Source organism: Amblyomma americanum, chromosome 3 (assembly GCF_052857255.1).
Source record: "Amblyomma americanum isolate KBUSLIRL-KWMA chromosome 3, ASM5285725v1, whole genome shotgun sequence".
NCBI lineage: Eukaryota > Metazoa > Arthropoda > Arachnida > Ixodida > Ixodidae > Amblyomma > Amblyomma americanum.
The window spans coordinates 160203726-160227620 of record NC_135499.1 but is presented as its reverse complement, the minus strand read 5'-3'; the positions used below and the strand labels follow the sequence as shown (position 1 = coordinate 160227620).

Sequence of the window (23895 nt, the reverse complement as noted above, 5' to 3'; positions counted from 1 at the left end):
GGGGCCTCCAAGAAGATGATCAGCGTGTTAGAGAAGTACAACAGCCGCCAGCAGAAGGTGTTCAACCTGGCCTTGCCGCAGGTAAGAATCAACATTGCAAGGGTTTAAGTGTAGTGCGAGAACAAAAGACGTCTTTCCAATCCACGTGTTACTGCGTCTCTCCTGCTCATCGATATATACAATGTGTTTGAGGTAGATTTTGCCATGCTTCAAGAAATCAACGGAGTGTCATTATCAGTGATTATAGCGCGAAAAAGGACGAGACTAAAAGAAATACCTCTGTTGCCATCCTTTTTTGCGCTGAAGTAAACTAAAAGGGCATGCTAAGTACAACTTACCCAAGTTAACACTCTTTAGTGAACGATGCCGACGAAGGTTTTACTGGAGCATGCAAACAGCCGTCTTGTACAGGTGAATATATATTTAATTCACCTTTTTGCTAATTAACAAATTTAAATTACCTGTCTTTTCGTCTTCACAGCAGGCCGTGGTTCTGCGATAAGAGCTAGTGATACGTATTTCAGATAGGCCAGCACAATTTCTTTCCAACATGATAGCGTCTATCCGACAGCATTGTGATCGTGATAGCAAAACGAAACCACGCGCTCGTGCATAACTGACGCTATGACCGGCTGACTGTTAATCCATTACTGTTTTGTGAAATTGATTTCCTGCAGTCAGGGCGCGGTTGAGGGTACATATTATCCCTAAGCAAGAGCGTGCAGGGACGTGATCTTTAAATCTCGCGTGCTGTATTTCAAGCGAAAAAAAAACAAACTAGGAAGTCTCTTTTAAGATAAAAATCTTCACAGGCATTTCTCAAGACACTCTGCATCTTGCACTGAAATTTTTTCGCTGAAGTTATTGATTATAAACTGGGCTAATTTACCTCTCTGAATTGCAAAACTATGAGTGTTTAAAAATACGTTTACCTGGCGATGACAATAGCCTATCAATCTGCGCAAGGTAAGCCTTCGTAGATCTGGTTATCATTTCTTTAAGTTTGGCAGAAGTTAGCTAAACTCTTAGCTGTGAACTTTCGATTGGCGGGAAGATTTTTAAACCCATTTTCCTAGGTGAAAAATCAGTTTTTTGCTACCCAGTCAACATGAACATAGCCAGATGTGTTTTAGACGACAGTAATTGAATGTAGTTGTCTCAGCATTCCTTTGAGGACCTTTAAATGTATTTTATTCTTTTTTTGCCATACATAATAATCAGGATATCATTCCCGCAGTGATTGTATTGACGATTGTTCAACTTTATTTCAGCAATAGTTATATGGATGACGCCTTTCACATTGTGAAAACCATGCTGTTCAACTAACAAGACGTGTCCGCGATGCTAATGTACGCCATAATCTAAAACCTCCAGTTCTTGAGCTGGCAAACGAAAGTTCTCGAAGTGGGCTTTCAGGGTAAATGCTTTCAAGAATCTGTCGTCTCTGAATGTGTCCCATGTTGACTTCTGAGTGGGCGCACTTATGTGAGAAGGGTTGCCTAGAACGGCTCAGTTCAGTTCAGTTTAGTTTATTATCTTAAAAGTCCCCCACAGGGGAATTACAGAAGAGGTGGGTTCTTATACATACTGTAAGGATCATCTTATACATGCAGTAAGGATCATGGTAACTAATTATTGAAAAAATGGCCATACAGAAGTTGAAAAAAGGAAGATGGGCAGGTGGCAGCAACGATTTCGTGAGGAAGGCCATTCCAATCGACCTTTCTATCACAAGAACTTGTTTGTTCTGCATAATACAAAAAGTTGGAATGTTTGTCTCGGTTTGTCGAAGTGAGTGCACCAAATTACACAACGATGTCCCTTCGGTGAGGTCTTAAATACTTGTTAAAGCTGCACAAAAGTTTAGTATGAAAGTGAAAACTTGGGATTTCAATCTAAAAAAATAAAAAAGTAAATTTAGCTGTAGCCTTTGTTTTGGGCTGTACTAGGGTATCACGCCTGACGCCGCGAAACTTGTGTGGAGCACGCGGCCACCGTAATCCGCCACTATTTGCTTAATGAAGTACTAGTGCAAGCTGTGTTGCAGTGGGCAACGTCACTTGCACTGTGGTCTTGGTATAAGCGGCGATGTTACCGGAAGCTTAAATGAAAGGGAAATAGGGGGAATTATTCGAATTGGGGGGAGCTGCAAAAGATAAACGTTTTATATTCATCCTTGACCGTCTAAAAGAGCTCTATGAACGACTTTTTTTTAAAGCGTTTTGTTGGTCCAGGAGAGTGTGGTTCAGGGCCCCGTTTAACGACCTTCTTTGTGACTGAGAATTGTGCCTTTTGGCATCTGACAACGTACACCTACTATAAGGCCGCCGCGCTGGCTGAGTGGTTCTGGCGCTCGGCTGCTGGCCCGAAAGACGCGGGTTCGATCACGGCCGCGCGCGGTCGAATTTCGATGAAGGCGAAATTCTGGAGGCCCGTGTACCGTGCGATTTCAGTGCATGTTAAAGAGCCCCAGGTGTTTGAAATTTCCGGACCCCTTCACTACGGCGTCTCTCATAGCCTGAGTTGCTTTGGGACGTTGAACCGCCATGAACCATGAAATAAAAACGCCTACTATAATTGAAAAAGAGCTCTTTTCTTTGCTAACACTCCCTGCAGGTAAAGACGTGGCTGGTAATGGCTATGCAGCACTCACGCACAATGTACCAGTACAAGTCACGAGCCGTGACTCTGCTGGATGAGATAATGAATCCCGGTGTCGACTTCACTCTGGTCCGAGTCTCCGACGCCGACGACGATGCAGACATTCAGGACCGGTGCGTATCTTTTACCATTATTCACCCTCGCGCTTCCACGTCCGTGACAAACAGGCATCGGGAAGTGGTAGTCGGCTTTCTCTCCAGCCAAGTGTAGTTTATTTATTGAAAACGTACTGGATGCATTGAAGACCTAGGAGGAGGGCAATACATGGAAGTGAATGAATGAATAAAATCATAATGACAAGGGAGGGATGGCTCTCGGTCACAGTTGGGGAATTGGGAGGATTTGGGGTGCAGGCGCAGAAGCGAATTCTAGTCGATCGTTTTCATAGCCTTCAGAGCTGCAAGTATTATATCCGTCGGCCTGCTACACTACTCGAAGCAGGCCGCTCTAACTGGTGTGTGCCGCGATGGCATGTTGTGCTGCGGTGCTGGATCGTATCTGGTCTGCTAGGTTAGCCATGCAGTTATGCAATATGTGCTGAATTATGAATTTTCTTCCTCGTGAGAAATGGGCAAGTCCAGATAAAATATTGGAGATCTCCTTTTTAGTGTTCTTGGAAGTGGTTGCATCTGTCGTGCACAGGTGTTTTCCGTATGGCAAGAGGCCACTTGTGGCGTATGTACGGGGTGTACGCTGTGTTTTCAAGAGCTTTGTGTAAGAACTCTTGTTGCCGAGTGAGTTTCAGTGTCAAACACCGGTGCTTGTGTTCTTTCCGATAACCGGCGCCTGCTCTCTGCTTTTATTTAGGTGCGAACGGTAGTGTATCAGGTCTTTGCGGGGGGAGCCTTCATTGAAGCTTTCGATATGGTTTTTAATCTACCGTGTTCAGCAGGAAGTTGACGTGTAGGGCGTGGTACGTGTGATCAACCCGAACCAATTGCGCAGCTGCGTTTCCCCCTCCACGCCAGTGTGACCCGGTGTTCATATAATTTTGTCGTTTCTTCCGACGTCTCTTCCTGGTGTCGTTGGTCACCGCATCTTTTGCCGTTTTTTCGGAGAGCTCTGCTAATGAGAACGAAATTTTACGTCATAGTCTAAGATAAGAAAAAGCAATGCCATCGCGTTGTGCAAACTTCTTGGTAACTGCCGGCCGTTCGATTTTTTTTTTTTTTACAAATCCAAGTGAAGTGCAGTAGGAAGAGATGCTATTTTTGCAGTTTAGGCCCGTCCGTAGAGGAGCTGTGAAAGGATGCCGGAACCTTGCACCTCCCACTGTGTAGCAGAAGTTATGACACTGAAGGACGGCATGAGTGGTTTGCTCGCGAGCACTCGCGGATTCAGTCACCATGCGTTCGCAAAATGCATTTCATCGAGAACCACTTTAGAATAATACAACGAACAACCCTCGAAAAAATACATAATCAACCCATTTGCTGCATCTGCGCCAGCGGAAGCTTTTGTCGCATTTCGCGTTAATTACTTTGTCACTTTGTCATAATTAATGTAGTGTATCGTATGTTCTTTTTTTTTTCGTTTTCTGCAGGAAACTTCGGCGGCCATGACTTCTGGAAAAAATTATTGGACAAATCGACACTGGTTTTTTTGAATACACACTCATGGCACTTTGCATTATATGACTACCGGACCCAAAGCTTTCACGCTAGTGCATGAAGCCCTCTTTATCTCTTACATTATTTTGTTTAGTCACATTAGGAACGCACAGTATTCGAAATAAAGTTTAAATGCGCAATTTTTCCTTATTTCGCGTTTTCTATTCATTTTTCGCCAATTTTACATTTTCTATAATTGCGTTCTTTCCATTCGTAAACTGTATTTTGGCGTGCCAATCCTGCTTTGGGTTCTGGTGGCTCATTTAATGTTCTTAGTGCTTTACAATGTTTTATTGTCTTTTAATTGTGTTCCATTCGTGAACTGCATTTTGGCGTTCCAATCCTGCTTTGGCTTCTGGTGGCTCTTTTAATGTTCTTAGTGCTTTATAATGTTTTATTGTCTTTTAATTGTCTTAATTGTTACATTTTACTTTCTTTTAATGTGTAAGTACCTCCGAGCGATAGCCAATACCATTTGTTGGTATTTGTTGGTTATGGATTATCGAGCGATAGCCCTCATGAACCCACGATTATGCCGCCCACAATCGTGCAATAAAGTGATTGGAGAAATGGCTTTTTCATAACTGCCTCCCAAAAGAGTTCTCAATACCTTGCATCTCTAAGGGCCACATGAAATGCAGCTGCAAGTCAAACTTTGTAAAAGAGGCGATAACCGACACCGAAGAGGAATTTTACAGCTGTTCCGCGTCTCCAAGCGCAGAGACCGCGTCGCAGACGTATGCCTGAGCACACAAATCTATTAGGTTGTGTTCGTGCAAGATCAGGCGAACGCGACAGACCATCACCGCATAACGTGCACTGCGGAAGGACTCGCGGTTGTGGCGCAGCTGTGCAACTGAGCGTGTTTTCTTTAGCTCTTCTTTCAGCAACTAAATCGTTCAGGAGCGAGTAGAGTCGGACATGTATATATCGAACTCGAAGTGGATCACAAAATATAGCGATATATTGATAATTCGATATATAAACAGGTGGTAATATGGATAGAAGGATATAAGGGATAACACATTGCACCCACGCGTGTGACACGTCCTTGCGACGAAGTGCTGCCCGGTCAGAGCAACGCTCGCTTAGCCTTGGCGGGTCTAACTTGCTTCGCACCGAAGCCGCTGCGGACGGTGCCTAGGAACTAATCATTGGCTATAATAGGATGTCCGATAATGTAGCAAATATAATATAGATAGAGCAATCGTCCATGAAAATTGAGGCACGGCTGGCTTCCTCAACGCCTTCGGCAGTGAAGCGCGCCAAGCCAGAGCTGCCGCTGGTTTAGTTCGTTAGGCTGGCTTTACCGCCAGCTTAACACCAGCCTAAATCACGCGGTAGTCAGCATGGCGTCCGCATTCACCAAACCCATTAACAGCTTTCGAAGAAGCACCTGCAAGAGTTGCCCTAAATTGAATCTGTCCACGTCTTAGTGCTGGCCTTAGTATAAATGAAGGCCTAACCAAGAGGCAACAAAACCAATGCTGAACACTTGATCTGGGTGCCGCGGAAGACCACTTCTCGCACGCTTGGCTGTCCCGTCTCATAATTGCCTTCTGCATTCTGTTCTCTCTGGAGGGTCAGATTTTGGGCTTCTATGCCTCGAAGAAATTTCTCGATTATGATTTTCATTTCTCTACATGCTGTTAGAAAAAAGTTTCACAGCGGGGACAAACATAGTAAATTTTAATATATAAGGTTCTGAAGTAATTTTAAATCATAGCTAAAGGCAGCTGCATTAAGCGTTATCAAAGAGCAAAAGTAAATTTTGTTTGCCGGACACGGAAGAAGGTGGGGAGTCGAATGCCTGGCCACAATGACAGTGGCTAGAAATTAACCATTCTTATCCGAGCAACGTCTTTTGGCGAGAAAATATATAGTCCCGTGACACAAATGACGAAGCACTAACTTGCAAACAGCGTGTATATGAAAATGCCTGTCCCTTGTTTTGTTTCTAATTTTTAGTTGAAAGAAGCATGTTAGAACAGGCCATGCATAACAAATGCAGTGTTACTCTGAAGCTGGCGGGGCATGAAACCTGAGGCAAAAACATTGTTTAGACGAAGTGGCTTTTACAGTTTATAGTATACTGTGACACTGATTATTTAAAGTGGCTTCGTCTGTCGGCGCTCACCGAGTTGGCTTGAAATTAGAGTTCTGGTTCACTCAAAAGCGCACGAATAATCCCGAGCGCACATCATAGCATGCTGTAGCGGTAAAAGTTGCAAAAAAATACAACACGACCGAGGACGCTGTTTTCAAAGCCTACTGTAGCCGGGAGGCCAGAAAGCAGAGCGGACAGTGCGACCAGCATCAGCGTCCCATGGTGGGCACCCGGGGGCATGAAAGTGCTGCGGCCTGCCGAGTGACGCGCAGGCTCCAACACGTACTACCACGCCAACCTCTGTCCAATTTGCAAATGCGCCTTCAAGCGAACTCCGATTTTAGCAATTCACTTCCCCTCAGGGCCGCCGCGGTGGCTGAGTGGTTATGGCGCTCGGCTGCCGGCCCAAAAGACGCGGGTTCGATCCCGGCCGCGGCGGTCGAATTTCGATGGAGGCGAAATTCTAGAGGCCCGTGTGCTGTGCGATTTCAATTCACGCAAAAATACCCCAGGTGGTCGAAATTTCTGGGGCCCTTCACTACGGCGTCCCTCATAGCCTGAGTCGCTTTGGGACGTTAAACCTTCATAAACCATAAACCATTTCCCCTCGGGGGTAAAATGGGGAGAAAGGGCGCAAATACTTGCGTTACCAGGGTTCAATTTTTGTTTAATTTACAGCTCCAACTCATTCCAACCACGCGTTTCGTCAAGTGCTGTGGTGGACCTTGTCAGCTGCGAGCTGTTTCTTTTATTTCTTCTTTTCTTTTTTAGCACGCACCAAATGCTGCAACTACGATCATGCGTAGACATCAGCGTTTCCCATTGGTCGCGACTAGAGATCCAGCGGCTCTCATTTGCCTCATCGCGAGCATCGGTCTTACATCCATATACCTTTTTTACACTGTCTTGCATTGCTCCCTACCATGCTGTGATCGGACACGTGCTTGATCTGTGAGGCGTTTGCATGGCATGGGAATTCAATTCCACATGTCCGGGCGGCATATCCGTCGTCACACGCTGCTCACGCACAATTTTCTTCCTTCTACACGGCCTCTTCTGGAAGGAAACACATTATGAACGGCTTCGACTCACGAGCACAATGTGATTCTTCGTGCCTAGTTTACCCACTTTGGCCAAGCAGCACTCATGCAGTGCGAATGCCACGTTTTGACCTTTTCTGCAGGAAGATCCGATTCAAATTTATTCTTCGGCAAGCAGTACAAGCACGGGAGGCGGGGAAGGAACAAGAAAGAGCGGCTGTTCCAGCCTCCGTGCCACGTGTTTATGGTTTCTAGGAACTGGATTCATAGGTTTTATGTCTGCTACACCTGCGTCTATTGCCGCTCCTTTACCCTACTCGCCGACACGTCCATCGGGAATTATGCACCTGACAAAGAGAGGGGGAGACTGAGCGACAAACAACTCATCATGAATGAGGCAAAGAAGAATCACGAGCGAAGGAAGCGATGCTCACGCAAGAACAATAGACTTAGGGAAGCCACGTATGGCGCTTCCATGCAGTGTGTCCCGGCTGCTTCTTGACGTTGCGTTACGTTGAGTACTCATGTTGGGGCAGAAGGCTATCTCGTGGTGAAACCGTGAGTGGTTCACTCGGCAATGCCAGATCCAACCTATTTTCGCCTCATGCGCCCGGGCTGTGGTGTGTCTCGGGAACTGGGGTCGCATGAAAGAGTTAATGGTGGCATTGTACTGTTTGTTTTTCATTTCCTCTCTTTTTGTATGTGCTTCTGTGCCGTACTTAGAGTACGCCTTTTGGAATTTTTTGCCATTTGAGAATATTCTAGTAGAAATGTAACAATGGCCACTATTGTCGGCACCTATCGTATCAGATGTCTAAGTACTTTCTGTAATAGCGTAAAAACAATGCCTCTGGAAGCAGTGAAACCATTAGTGTGGTATCAATAAATGGTGGCCATTACCCTACTGCACCTTGTGGCAGAGCATTTACTGACCGAGTGAACGCATTTGACCGAGAGAACAGTCATGTATATCTGCTTGCTCTCATTTGTTGAAGCGACACTGTGGACCACTCCATCCAATTACTGTTCTGAATAGAAACTGATTCTCTTGCTCTTTCCAGCTATGTTGACGTCAATGGCACTGTCGCCTTTTTTAACGATAGCTACATTACGGTATCATTTCGAGCCTTCAGCGTGGCGGCGCCGCCAAACTGTGGGCACCCCGCAACGCTGTCACGTGGTAGGTCACGTGGTGCGGAGCGGATGCCAGCGGCGCGACGCCGTGGCTGATCACGTGGTTCGTCATGTGGTCGGTCACGTGGCCAGCCACGTGGTGCGGAGCAGCTGCTGCTGCTGGCGGCGCGGCGCGCCGGTGAAACCGAGCTGCAACAGCTGTGCTAATGCGCCGTGTCAAGTGGCATGAAGATGAAGGAATGCCCAGCGAAATGAAGCGGCGAAAAAGTGACTTTGCAATTCAACTGAAGAAGTTCCGCCCGGCCAGTTGTAGCTATCGCGTCACTCCAGGTATAACCAGAGCCAAACCACCACCAATGTTTTTGTTGTTACGTTCCTTGAAAGCTAGTCAGACGCAAGGGCGACCAGGACAAAGCACACAGATCACAGGGAGCACCGAACAAAGCGCAGATACCACCCAGGCACTTCCTCTGCGTGTCTACCCACGGACTATCTGTTGCAAAACTGCCCGAAGGCGTCAAGTTGTTCCTTCATGTGGGCTGGCAATAGCAGCATGGACGTCATCCTCATGGCCATCAGCCACGTTGCTAGGATTCTTCAGAGGATGACAACATAGTGTTACGAAAGGAGCGGGCAGGAGGCCGACATGGGAGGGAGGGGTAGGGGCGGTGATCGGCGGAGCACTGTCTTGAAACGTACGTTGCGGAGGAGGGGGAGCCCAGAGAGCAACCTACGAGAGGCAGATGGGCAACCAAGGTCACGTGACCTTGCGGCGTCATCACAACCTTCCCACAGGAAATTGAGGACCTCTCCCCAATAATCGCTGGACCTTAAAGACATAAAGGCACCCTTAAGCCCATGGTACTTACCCTTCGTGGTAGCACAGTGGCTATGGTGTTCCGCGACTGTGTTGGGCAGGATGCACGGGCTAGTAACCCGGCCTCGGAGGCTGTTACCCAGGTTGGAGAATGGGTACGAAAACGCCCGTGTACTAAGCAGGTACACGTAAAGGAACAATATCCGTAGAACTACCCTACGGAAATAGAGCATTCATAGTAGTTTCCCGGCGAAATTAGGTCTGCTTTTTAGATCGCATGGAAAACAGACATTTTTTGCTGCTATAGGCACTCATTGTAGGCGGGTTACCATACTACCAAACCCACCGTTGCAATGCAATGCCAACAGCGGAGTTCTGACTTTGACATTTTTTTTACGTAGCACCAGTTCTTCGCATGCAGTGCGCTCTGTGACTTGAACCACACGTCTTTCCGAAAGCAGTAGCGTGAAAAAAGTACGACTAGGACTATGGCTGGTATGGAAAAAACAAGCGCTCACACGTAGCCGACTAGAACGTAGAACGAGGAAAAAAAGTAGCCAAGCACTTGAAAACAACGCAGATAAAAGGCGAGCAGCCGCACGGAACGAAGTCACGAGGTGACGAGATACGCCGGCTAAGGTCGCGACCAACCGGCAGCCGGCGACAAGCAAGCCGCAGAATAGTTAAGGTGGACGGCATAAAAGCCGCTGGCCGCTACTGTGAGAAAACGCGAACATACATATTGTATTAAATAAAAGCGTCGTCCTTTCCAACCAAATCTACGCAGACAAAATAGGTTTAATGAGTAATTATAATATATTTAAAATCGTTAAAACTTACAAATATGTAGCCGCTTATTTCTCTTATATTGTGTTTGTCGGCACACTTTATTTTGGCGGTGGTAGCTGTCGTGCGCTTTGAAAGAACATTCCAAACGTCCGTTTGAGTGCGGCGTTTTAATATCCATTCCCGAATAGAAATATTACAGCATAGGAAAACAAAAATATCGACCACACCCTTCGTTGTAGCAGGGAAGAAAACTGAACCAGTTAGCGAAGTACAGAAGACAAAGACATACGATCATTGCCTTCGTCTTTTCCGTATTCTTCCCACGAGGGTGCGCTGCTGATGTCCTGCGGTGGGCGTACTCCATTGGCGTCTTCATTTCTTTTTCTGCGAGTGATCAGTGAAGTAGCAGCTACGATGGCGTCAGCAGGAGCTTCCCGTCTGGTAAGCTCAGCTTAGTTTCTCGATCTGTTGGCAGATTCTGCTTGCTGTACTTCCTTGCACTACGCAGATAGTGAGAAAGTGACGTTTTAAGCTGTGCAGTTAGGTCCTTGGTTTTTACCAATTTCGTCAGTTTAGCATTCCGCGAAGCCATGTATTTACTCTTTCCTTTCACACCGGTTTTGCGCTACAACGCTTTGGCGCCAGTCGCCCTGTTTTGCAGTTGCAGGTAGCTATCTTTGCTATATTTCGCAGCTGGCGTCGCGGGCAATCTATCTGCGCAATGTTCCGCTTTCTAAGCTGTAAGAGGCTTTGAGTGCTGTGAAGCGCCCATGTTTATTCTGCATATGTAATGCAGTGAGCCTCACGTTAAGTAAGAATAAATGTGGCAGTTGTTTCCAATTTTCGGAACTAACCAGAAGAAAGGTCATCTTGTGAAATGTTTTGTATGCTTTTTTATCCCTAGAGCAGTCCTTGCACGAACGGTACTCGATTGTAATGAAAAAGGAATGACTGTACTCTTCACTAGCCTGACGAGGAATGGTCCGTTTAATGCCACTATGACAGGTACTCTTTAACCGCTGCTGGCGACGAAAGCACTGTTGTGTAAGTTGTCAGTGTCGTAGGTCATAAAAAATATGCTGCGCATTATACATAACACTGCGTATCTAAATACAAGTGGTCTTGTTTTCTGTGTCTTGTTTTCAGTTTACCAATTTCCCTCGAGAGGAAAGTGTACAACAGCATAAGCTTACCGGTACTCACCTACGGGGCAGAAACGTGGAGGCTAACGAAAAGAGTTCAGCTTAAGTTAAGGACTACGCAGCAAGCCATGGAAAGAAAAAATGATAGGTGTAACGTTAAGAGATCGGAAGCGGGCAGAGTGGGTGAGGGAACAAACACGGGTTAATGACATCCTAATCGAAATCAAGAGAAAGAAATGGGCTTGGGTAGGGCATGTAATGCGAAGGCAAGATAACCGCTGGTCCTTAAGGGTAACGGAGTGGGTTCCAAGAGAAAGTAAGCGTAGCAGGGGGCGGCAGAAGGTTAGGTGGGCGGATGAGATTAAGAAGTTTGCAGGCAAAGGGTGGATGCAGCTGGCAAAGGATAGGGTTAATTGGAGAGACATGGGAGAGGCCTTTGCCCTGCAGTGTGTGTAGTAAGGCTGATGATAATGATGGTCTTGTTTTGGGGCATGATGATGTCGCAGTCGACAGACAACTGACATACCACATTTGGGAAAGAGCGCAGGCAAATAGGATGAGATGGTCGTAGTGAATTGGTTGAATGAGCTTAATATACCCCGTCTTACTAGGAAGACTTGAAGACAATTTTGAAAAATTGAATTTTTGAGGTAAAATAATGGCTTTTGCGGCATGGTATTGCCAGGGCTGGCGAGCATCAGAAAACCGATGAAGCACGTTAACTAGTAAGATGGCTAAATATTTCTTAATAATTAACTTTTTGAGTACTAGAGTTCGGCGTCTAGCTGCAATTAGAGATTTGTAGGTGGCCGTTAGTAACCGCCATATCAGTTTTTGAAATTTCGAAAGCCCGATTATCCTCGCCGCTGCGGCCCGATAAATTTTTACAGCTTCGTGTGAAATTACATGCGCTTTCGAAAGCTTGCAGGCAATGCAACCCCTCCAGCTTACGTAAATAGTCGAAAATGCTAAATTTTATCGAGCGACAGCGGCGAGAGTAATCGCGTTTTCGAAATTACAAGAACTGATATGGCAGTTACTAACGGAACCCGCTGCGGTGGCTCAGTGGTTAGGGCGCTCGAGTACTGATCCGGAGTTCCCGGGTTCGAACACGACCCCGTCGGTTGCGTTTTTATGGAGGCAAAACGCTAAGGCGCCCGTGCGCTGTGCGTTGGCAGCGCATGTTAGATCCCCAGGTGGTCGAAATTATACCGGAGCCCTCCACTACGGCACCTCTTTCTTCCTTTCTTCTTTCACGTCCTCCTTTATCCCTTCTCTTACGGTGTGGTTCAGGTGTGCAACGATATATTGTTATTAATTATTAACGGTCGGGTACAAAGCTCTAATTGCCACTTGACGCCTAACTGTAATAGTTTAAAACTTAATGAAATTAGTTAACCATCTTACTTGTTAAGATTCTTCACCGGGTTTCTGACGTCCGCCAATCCTGGCAATACCGTGCCGCAAAAGTCATAATTTTGCCTAAAAAATCCCATTTTTCAAGATTATACTTATTCTTCCTTGTCACACCCGGTATAGGCCAGCTGCGTATGTGATAAGCTGTCACTGTTGTCTTTTGCATCGGTGAACCCCTAATCGGCAGCCTTTTATTCGCAGGCCCCAAATCAAGCTCTTGGTGTTCTGTATGAAAACATGAAAAGTGCTTACCTGCGACGATATTTCAACTTTAGGAAATGGTTCTTGAATTTCGTGCGATATGGAACGCGGTCATTTTAGAATTATTGACCAAGGTTAGGGGACTAACTTGGACAGCGGCTTACGAAAGCAAGGTTATGAGGACGGGAAACGATTGCCCACGAAGTTAACTTTATTGCTACGCATTTTTATTCTATATTTGGTAAGCAACACATCCCAGAATAGATAGCAGTCAACAAAAATAAACATATATGAGGTATTTGTCTATTGGTAAATACAAAGTTGCGGAGGAGGGGGGGGGGGGAATTATGAAAGGAAGGGGAGTTGGCCGAGCTTATGGGCGGGGCCCTCATTCCAGGGCTCCACTGGCTTGAGCTGCCCTGCGTACCTGTTGTATGAGGGACCGTTGGTCCTCCAGGTTATCGCTGGTCAGCAGCTCCTCCCACCGCTCAACAGATGTGTTTTCCGTCTGTAGAGTGTTTGGTTCGGCCCCACATCCCCACGAAATGTGAAAGAGTGTAGGGCGGGCCAGGCACCAGGGACTTGTGTCGGAGTATAATGTTGGGTGTATGAGATGTAGTTTATGGAGGTTTGGAAATGTGTTCGTCTGGATCTGCCGCCAACAGACGGCATCTGGGGTGTCTAATTTCCTATGAGGTGGAGGGAAGTGTCTCCTTTCACGACGCTGAAACTCGAGGCGTTCGTTATAACCCTTATGTAGAGGGTTAAAAGCGGGCACGGTTTGTGGCCCCGCTCGGTCGATGTTGCCTCGAGCTAGAGCATGTGCCCTCTCATTTCCCTCCAGCCCCTCGTGGCCTGGGGTGCAGGTGATTTGGTGGTACTTTGCGAGGGGTGCAGTGCCCATGAGCCGACTGATGTGCTTGGGAACACGGTCTCTCGGGAAGATTTGACACGCGTGTGGCGAGCCTGTGATCACATGAGCGCTTTGGCCTTGGGGCTCATAATGCCTAATGGCAATGGCCACGGCGGTGGTCTACGCGGCCGCTGGGGTTTCGACTTTTACAGAAGCAGTGAATAGAGTGGAGAAGCGGTGGTCCACTGCCGCCACTGCGTACTTGTCATGGTCCGGGTATGCTGCGGCGTCAACATAGACCACGTTCGGGGAATTGGCAAGGCGTCGGCGTAGGTAGGATACTCGAGCTCGTCGTCTGCCTGTGTGAACGTCTTTAAGCATATGATTCGGTATCGGGGCCACGCTGATGTATTTCCTGTGTTGTTTTTCTAGAGAGGATTGAGCATCTTGTGCGCGGATGTCCGCAACTGTGCCTACTCGGCGTAGGATAGCTCGTCCAGCTTGGGTGGTCTGAAGTCTTGGTGTTTGAGATGCACGAATAACTGCTGGTAGTTCCGCAAGGATGTTTAACCTCCCTAGAGCGGTCAGACGCTCCGTCGAGGTGTTTTTAGGAAGCTTAAGGGCCTTCTTGCAAACACCCCTAATGATGGTGTCAATTTGCTGATCCTCTTTGTTAGCGCGTGAAAGGATAGTCCGTATGGGATTCGGCCAAGTACCAGCGCTCGCACCAGCCGAAGAGTGTCTTCTCGCATTCCTTGGCGATGCTTGGTAATGCGGCTGATCATGCGAGCTATCTGGTTTGCGGTGGTTTTGAGAGTCTGGATGGTGTGGGTAGTACGGAGGTTGCTCTGTATCCAAAGACTAAGAATGCGGGTCAGGTTAACTTCCCCGATGGCTTGACCCTCGATCGTGAGGTTGATGGGACCTGGGGGACGTATCTCAGACCATGTACTCGTATGACCTCCGATTTCTCCGGGGTGCAGTGGAGGCCGCTTTCCGTGGCGAAGTCCTCGACGATCAGGGCTGCTGATTGTAGGGTGATTTCTTTTTGGCCCAGGGAACCCTGTGTGGCCCATTTAGTTATATCATCCGCGCATATGGTGAAACCGACATTTGGAAGTGATTACATTGCCCGCGATAGCCCGAGCATAGCAATGTTAGCAATCTTGAAAAGCAGGGGAGAAATAATAGCTTCTTGAGGTGTGCCTTTGTGTGGCCTATCTTAGACGTCGGAGCGGGTTTGCCCGATTCCTATCGTGGCCGTGCGGCCCGTGAGGAACGCACGCACGTAAGCAAATACCTTTTCTCCGCCGTTAGTCATTTATGGCTTGAAGGATCGCCTCGTGGGATATGTTGTGGAAGGCGCCCTTTAAATCTAAGGCCAATATGAGATGTTCTTGACCTCTGGAGATGTTGGTACGCACTTCTCTCAGGAGCAGGAAGGCGTCTTGGGCCGAAAGCCCTGGCCTGAACCAAACCATAGTAGGGGGAAGAGGTCATTGTCTTCAATATAGTTTTGAGGCGGGTGTAGATGACTCGTTTATAGAGATTTCCAAAACATGATGTTAGGGAGCTGTGCCGGAGGGAATCAAGTGACGGCCGCTTGCCGGGCTTGGGAATGGTGATAGTTTCGGCATGACGCCAATCCTGAGATACAATACCCTTCTCCTAGAGTTCATCATTGAAGTAGTCAGTGATGGCTTTGATATGTGCATGACTCGGGTTACGAATAATAGCGTTTGTGATTTTATGCGTGCCAGGAGCTGTTTTGCTCTGCGATGCACGGGCTGCGGCTTGCACATCGGCTATAGTTATCGGGGCCTCTAGTGTAGGGTTTGGAAGGCCGTTGTAGGTGATTGGACAAGGTGGTATTGGAGTAAGTTGCGGAAAGTCCCCACCTTCAAAAGCGAATTTCTTCACAAGGCATCCGCCACCTTTCTTCACTGTCACAACACAATTTACGCTTACGCATTCGCGCTACACTCGTAACTGTCCTGTGATTTTTTTTCAAAATTTTGGTGCATAGAACGGAAAAGGGACAGCTATAGAACGAGCCGTAAAGAGCCTTCGACAAACTCGTCTCACTTCCGAGCCAGGTTCCATGTTTTAACAAAACTTTGGATCATTTCAATGTACTTTGCAGGTGAAGTACAACGTCCGCTGGGGCAACAGGAGCAACCAGAGTTCCATCATCAATGCATCGGATGTAATGGGTGAGGGTTCCCTCGCCCGCTGGTTTGCTTGGCAGGGTTTCAATTGTTCGCCTGTAGTGATTCTTGCTGCCTTGCATGGAAAGAGAGAAACTAGGAAGTACATACCATTACCTAACCGGCGTTCACAGGACAACACGAGGTGAAATCGATTACTTTGCTACTTGCTACTCGAGCTGAAACAAAGGCGATCGTGGCCGCCTTTTATCTCTCTTGGGCTTTTCGGCGCTCCGAACGTGCTGCCAGACAGCTTAAAAGACTGAGCGCGCAAGAGGTACTGCTTTAATTTCATGCTTACGTAGCCAAGATGTTTGTTTACCGCTATGTTCAGGCGCTAGATCATGGATGTCACTGCGAAGTTCGAGCAGGTCAGGCGTACTGAATGAGGTCGCGGTGATAAATTTTGCCATTTCTGAGGTGCACTTCGCTATTGAAGAGGCAAATTTTCGAGAAGTCGTTGTTTTACGTGTTTTGTGTTATCTTCATCTTTCCTTTGAAGCTATGTTGTGTATTCATTTCTTTCCTCGTTGAAGGGAGAAGGGCGTACTCTCCCTTCAAGAGCGCCTTGTCAAATTGTGGCTGAGTGCGGCCTTGCGAATTCAGAGTTCGCTTGTCATGCCAGAGATGCGGGGCTCGATTTTCAGTGCTGTGGCGTACCCATCGGCAGCACAAGCTTAAAAAACGGCCTTTCGTCACATTACCCTCCCTTGAGATAAAATCTATCTGTAAGGAACTGAAATTCGTCTTATGCGGTGAAGGTCATTGCTACTCTGTTTAGTGTACGGAATATTATGTCAATGACCCATTTTCAAGTTTTTCACTGTAAAGAAGCCAAGCACCAAGCAACTGTAAGGGGAAAGCTTGTACTCACTATCACTGGGGGTCAGACCCTGCCCTTCGCTAATGCGAGGCACACTCAAACGACTAGCTCAAATGCCTGTTCTCAGATGGACTTCTTCAGCGTCTACTTCCTTAGCTCTGGATGCAGTTTCCAGTGGATAAAAACCGAAAGGAGCGACCTTGAAGTAAAGGGATTACCTAAAGTTTGATACTTCAGCAGAAGCTTTACTGTTCTGCGAAGTGCAGCCCATCTAGAGGGAAACACGCCGAAAACTTTGTAGCGCATTGCGAAAGTTCAATGTAATTTGAACACACCTTGCTGGACTAGGCGTGGGATCTGGTTACACCCAAAATAAAAAAAAATGGTACGGCTTCAACGTAGGTAATTCGGGTAGGACGTGGGAAAGCACATAAGGCAACACCGCTTCAAAGGTAACCGCATGCATGGTCTTATCATCAGCCGCTATCAGCAGCCGCACGCCGGGGAGGAGGGGGCGGAGTGGAGTGCCGGTTTCGCGTTTTGATGGAGGAGCTGCGCAAGGCCTCCGATGCTGGCGCTACGTCGAAGGACAAAGCTTGAGGCTGCACACATACCCCGGATTTTTCAGCTTCGCCTATGAGGTAGTGCTGTTGTAACAAAAAGGCTGACATGCTTGATATTTCGCCTTTCCCTAAACAGCCATGTACAAGAAGAGAGTGCGCGCTGTTCTTTGGAAGAAGGAGAACTTGGCACGAGCTCTGGGGGCCTCCAAGAAGATGATCAGCGAGTTAGAGAAGTACAACAGCCGCCAGCAGAAGGTGTTCAACCTTGCCTTGCCGCCGGTAAGAATCAACATTGCAAGGGTTTAAGTGTAGTGCGAGAACAAAAGACGTCTTTCCTATCCACGTGTTACTGCGTCACTCCTGCTCATCGATATATACATTGCGTTTGAGGTAGATTTTGCCAAGCTTCAAGAAACCAACGGAGTGTCATTGTCAGTGATTATAGCGCGAAAAAGGACGAGACTAAGAGGAATACCTCTGTTGTCATCCTTTTTTGCGCTGAAGTAAACTAAAAGGGCATGCTAAGTACAACTTACCCAAGTTAACAATCTTTAGTGAACGATGCCGACGAAGGTTTTACTGGAGCACGCACATAGCCGTCTTGTACAGGTGAATCCATATTTAATTCACCTTTTTGCTAATTAACAAATTTAAATTACCTGTGTTTTCGTCTTCACAGCGGGCCGTGGTTCTGCGATAAGAGCTAGTGATACGTATTTCAGATAGGCCAGCACAATTTGTCCAACATGATAGCATCTATCGGACAGCATTGTGATCGTGATAGCAAAACGAAACTACGCGCTCGTGCATAACTGACGCTATGACCGACTGACTGTTAATCCATTACTGTTTTGTGAAATTGATTTCCTGCAGTCAGGGCGCGGTTGAGGGTACATATTATCCCTATGCAAGAGTGTACAGGGACGTGATGTTTAAATCTCGCGTGCTGTATTTCAGGCGAAAAAAAAACTAGGAAGTCTCTTTTAAGAAAAAAATCTTCACGGGCATTTCTCAAGACGCTCTGCATCTTGCACTGAAATTTTTTCGCTGAAGTTATTGATTATAAACTGGGCTAATTTACCTCTCTGAATTGCAAAACTAGGAGTGTTTAAAAATACGCTTACCTGGAGATGACAATAGCCTATCAATCTGCGCAAGGTAAGCCTTCGTAGATCTGGTTATCATTTTTCAATGTTTGCCAGAAGTTAGCCAAAATCCTTAGCTGTGAACTTTCGACTGACGGGAAGATTTTTAAACCCATTTTCCTAGGCGATAAATGAGTTTTTTGCTGCCCAGTCAACGCTGAACATAGCCAGATGTTTTAGACAACAGTAATTGAATGTAGTTGTCTCAACATTCCTTTGAGGGCCTTTAAATATATTTTATTCTTTTTTTGCCATACATGTTTTTCAGGATATCATTCCCGCATTGGTTGTATAGACGATTGTTCATTTTTATTTCAGCAATAGTTATATAGATGACGCCTTTCACATTGTGAAAACCATGCTGTTCAACTAACAAGACATGTCCGCGATGCTAATGTACGCCACAATCTAAAACCTCCAGTTCTTGAGCTGGCAAACAAAATTTCTCGAAGTGGGCTTTCAGGGTAAATGCTTTCAAGAATCTGTCGTCTGTGAATGCGTCCCAGGTTGACTTCTGAGTGTGCGCACTTATGTGAGAAGGGTTGCCTAGAACGGCTCAGTTCAGTTAAGTTTAGTTTATTATCTTAAATGTCCCCCACAGGAGAATTACAGAATAGGTGGGTTCTTATACATACAGTAAGGATCATCTTATACATGCAGTAAGGATCATGGTAACTAATTATTGAAAAAAATGGTCATACAGAATTTGAAAAAAGGAAGATGGGCAAGTGGCAGCAACGATTTCGTGGGGAAGGCCATTCCAGTCGATCTTTCTATCACAAGAACTTGTTTGTTCTGCATAATACAAAAAGTTGGAATGTTTGTCTCGGTTTGTCGAAGTTAGAGCACCAAATTACACAACGATGTCCCTTCGGGGAGGTCTTAATTACTTGTTAAAGCTGCACAAAAGTTTAGTACGAAATTGAAAACATGGGATTTCAATCTAAAAAAAGAGAAATTTAGCTGAAGCCTTTGTTTTGGGCTGTACTAGGGTATTACGCCTTACGCCGCGAAACTTGTGTGGAGCACGCGGCCACCGTAATCCGCCACTATTTGCTTAATGAAGTACTAGTGCAAGCTGTGTTGCACTGGGCAACGTCACTTTCACTGTGGTCTTGGCATAAGCGGCGATGTTACTGGAAGCTTAGAAGAAAGGTAAATAGGGGGAATTATTCGAATTGGGGGAAGCTGCAAAAGATAAACATTTTATATTCATCCTTGACCGGCTAAACAAGCTCTATAAACGACTTTTTTTTTTAAAGCGTTTTGTTGGTCCAGGAGAGTGTGGTTCAGGGCCCCGTTTAACGACCTTCTTTGTGACTGAGAATTGTGCCTTTTTGGCATCTGACAACGTACACCTACTAGAAGGCCGCCGTGCTGGCTGAGTGGTTCTGGAGCTCGGCTGCTGGCCCGAAAGACGCGGGTTCGATCCCGGCCGCGCGCGGTCGAATTTCGATGAAGGCGAAATTCTGGAGGCCCGTGTACTGTGCGATGTCAGTGCACGTTAAAGAACCCCAGGTGGTCGAAATTTCCGGATCCTTTCACTACGGCGTCTCTCATAGCCTGAGTCGCTTTAGGACGTTAAACCCCCTATGAACCAGAACACCTACTATGACTGAAAAAGAGCTCCTTTCTTTACTAACACTCCCTGCAGATAAAGACGTGGCTGGAAATGGCTATGCAGCACTCACGCACAATGTACCAGTACCAGTCACGAGCCGTGACTCTGCTGGATGAGATAATGAATCCTGGTGTCGACTTCACTCTGGTCCGAGTCACCGACGACGATGCAGACATTCAGGACCGGTGCGTATTTTTTACCATTATTCACCGTCGCACTTCCACGTCCGTGACCAACAGGCGTCGGGAAGTGGCAGTCGGCTTTCTCTCCAGCCAAGTGTAGCTTATTTATTGAAAACGTACTGGATGCATTGAAGACCAAGGAGGAGGGCAATACTTAGAGGTGAATGAATGAATTAAGTCATAATCGCAAGGAAGGGATGGCTCTCGGTCACAGTTGGGGAATTTGGAGGATTTGGGGTGCAGGCGCAGAAGCGACTTCTAGTCGATCGTTTTCATAGCCTTCAGAGCTGAGAGTCTTACATCCGTCGGACTGCTACACTACTCAAAGCAGGCCGCTCGAACTGCTGTGTGCCGCGATGACATGTTGTGCTTCGGTGCTGGATCGTATCTGGTCTGCTAGGTTAGCCATGCAGTTATGCGATATGTGCTGAATTATGAATTTTCTTCCTCGAGATAAATGGGCAAGTCCACATAAAATGTTGGAGATCTCCTTTGTAGTGTTCTTGAAAGCGGTTGCATTTGTCGTGCACAGGTGTTTCCCGTCTGGCAAGAGGCCACTTGTGGCGTATGTACGGGTTGTGCGCTGTGTTTTCAAGCGCTTTGTGTAAGAACTCTTGTAGCCAAGTGAGCTTCAGTGTCAAACACCGGTGCCTGTGTTCTTTCCGATAACCGGCGCCTGCTCTCTGCTTTTATTTAGGTGCGAACTGTAGTGTATCAGGGCTTTGCGGGGGGAGCCTTCATTGAAGCTTTCGATATGGTTTTTAATCTACCGTTCTCGGCAGGAAGTTGACGTGTGGGGTGCGGTACCTGTGATCAACCCGACCCGATTGCGCGACTGCGTTTCCCCCTCCACGCCAGTGTGACCCAGTGTCCATATAATTTTGCCGTTTCTTCCCACGTCTCTTCCTGGTGTCGTTGGTCGCCGCATCGTTTGCCGTTGGTGCGGAGAACTCTGCTAACGAGAACGAAATTTTACGTCATAGTCTAAGATAAGAAAAAGCAACGCCATCGCGTTGTTCAAATCTTCTTGGTAACTGCCGACTGTTCGTTTTTTTTATTTTACAAATCCAAGTGAAGTGCAGTAGGAAGAGACGCAATTTTTGTAGTTTAGGCCCGTCCGTAGAGGAGCTGTGAAAGGATGACGGAACCTTGCACCTCCCACTGTGTAGCGGAATTTATGACACTGAAGTGACGGCATGAGTGGTTTGCTCGCGAGCACTCGCTGATTCTGTCACCATGCGTTCGCAAAATGCATTTCATCGAGAACCGATTTAGAATAATACAACGAACAACCCTTGAAAAATTACATAATCAACCCATTTGCTGCATTAGCACCAGCGGAAGTTTTTGTCGCATTTCGCGTTAATTACTTTGTCACTTTGTCATAATTAATGTAGTGTATCGTATGTTCTTTTTTTTCGTTTTCTGCAGGAAACTTCGGCGGCCATGACTTCTGTTAAAAATTATTGGACAAATCGACACTGGTTTTTTAGAATACACACTCATGGCACTTTGCATTATCTGATTACCGGACCCAAAGCTTTCACGCTAGTGCATGAAGCCCTCTTTATGTCTTACATTATTTTAATTAGTCACATTATGAACGCACAGCATTTGAAATAGAGTTTAAATGCGCAATTTTTCCTTATTTCGCGTTTCCTATTCATTTTTCGCCAATTTTACATTTTCTATAATTGCGTTCTTTCCATTCGTGAACTGCATTTTGGCGTGCCAATCCTGCTTTGGGTTCTGGTGGGTCATTTAATGTTCTTAGTGCATTACAATGTTTTATTGTCTTTTATTTGTGTTCCATTCGTGAACTGCATTTTGGCGTTCAAAATCCTGCTTTGGCTTCTGGTGGCTCTTTTAATGTTCTTAGTGCTTTATAATGTTTTATTGTCTTTTAATTGTCTTAATTGTTACATTTTACTTTCTTTTAATGTGTAAGTACAGTCGAGCGATAGCCAATACCATTTGTTGGTATTTGTTGGTTATGAATTATCGAGAGATAGCCCTCATGAACCCATGATTATGCCGCCCACAATCGTGCAATAAAATGATTGGAAAATGGCTTTATCATAACAGCCTCCCAAAAAAGTTCTCAATACCTTGCACCTCTTAGGGCCACATGAAATGCAGCTGCAAGTCAAAATGTGTAAAAGAGGCGATAACCGACACCGAAGAGGAATTTTACAGCTGTTCCGCGTCTCCAAGCGCAGAGACCGCGTCGCAGACGTATGCCTGAGCACACAAATTTATTAGGTTGTGTTCGTGCAAAATGAGGCGAACGCGACAGACCATCGCCGCATAACGTGCACTGCGGAAGGACTCGCGGTTGTGGCGCAGCTGTGCAACTGAGCGTGTTTTCTTTAGCTCGTCTTTCAGCAACTAAATCGTTCAGGAGTGAGTAGAGTTGAGCATGTATATAGTATCGAACTCGAAGTGGATCACGAAATAATGCGATATATCGATAATACGATATATAAACAGGTGGTAATATGGATAGGATAGAAGGGAGAACACATTGCACCCACGCGTGTGACGCGTCCTTGCAACGACGTGCTGCCCGGGCAGAGCAACGCTCGCTTAGCCTTGGCGGGTCTAACTTGCTTCGCACCGAAGCCGCTGCGGACGGTGTCTAGGAAATAATCATTGGCTATGATAAGATGTCTGATCCTCTTACCAATAGAATATAAATAGAGCAATCATCCATGCAAATTGAGGCACGGCTGGCTTCCTCAACGCCTTCGGCACTGAAGCGCGCCAAGCTAGAGCAGCCGCTGGCTTTAGTTAGTTAGACTGGCTTTACCGCCAGCCTAACACCATCTTAAATCACGCAGTAGTTGTGAGCATGGCGTACGCATTCACCAAACCCATTCACAGCTTTCGAAAAAGCACCTGCAAGAGTTGCCCCAAATTGAATCTGTCCGCGTCTTAGTGCTGGCCTTAGTATAAATGAAGGCCTAACCAAGAGGCTACAAAACCATTGCTGAACACTTGATCTGGGTGCCGCGGAAGACCACTTCTCGCACGCTTGGCTGTCCCGTCTCATAATCGCCTTCTCCATTCTGTTCTCGTGGGAAGGTCAGATTTTCGGCTTCAATGCCTCGAAAAAACTTCTCGATTATGCTTTTCATTTCTATACACCGCAGTTAGAAAATATTTTCACAGCGGGGACAAACATAGTAAATTTTAATATATAAGGTTCTGAAGTAATTTCAAATCATAGCTAAAGACAGCTGTATTAAGCGTTATCGGAGAGCAAAAGTCAATTTTGTTTGCAGGGCACGGACGAAGTCGGGGGGTCGAATGCCTGGCCACTATGACAGTGACTCTTACCCGAGCAAAGTCTTTGGGTGAGAAAATATATAGTACCGTGACACAAATGACGAAGCACTATAACTTGCAAACAGCGTGTACATGAAGATACATGTCCCTTGTTTTGTTCCTAATTTTTAGTTGAAAGAAGCATGTTAGAACAGGCCATGCATAACAAAGGCAGTGTTACTGTGAAGCTCGCGGGACATGAAACCTGGGGCAAAAACATTGTTTAGACGAAGTGACATTTTTTTTCCTAAAATAAA

At 46.4% G+C, this 23895-nt stretch overlaps 1 long non-coding RNA gene across 1 annotated transcript; it reads left to right on the top strand.

Moving 5' to 3' along the window:
* Positions 1-10: 10 nt before the first annotated feature.
* LOC144123421 (uncharacterized) lies at positions 11-4304 on the top strand. Its single transcript, XR_013313091.1, has 3 exons — positions 11-81; positions 2617-2774; positions 4205-4304. It is a non-coding gene; the product is annotated as an uncharacterized LOC144123421 (long non-coding RNA).
* Positions 4305-23895: the final 19591 nt, after the last annotated feature.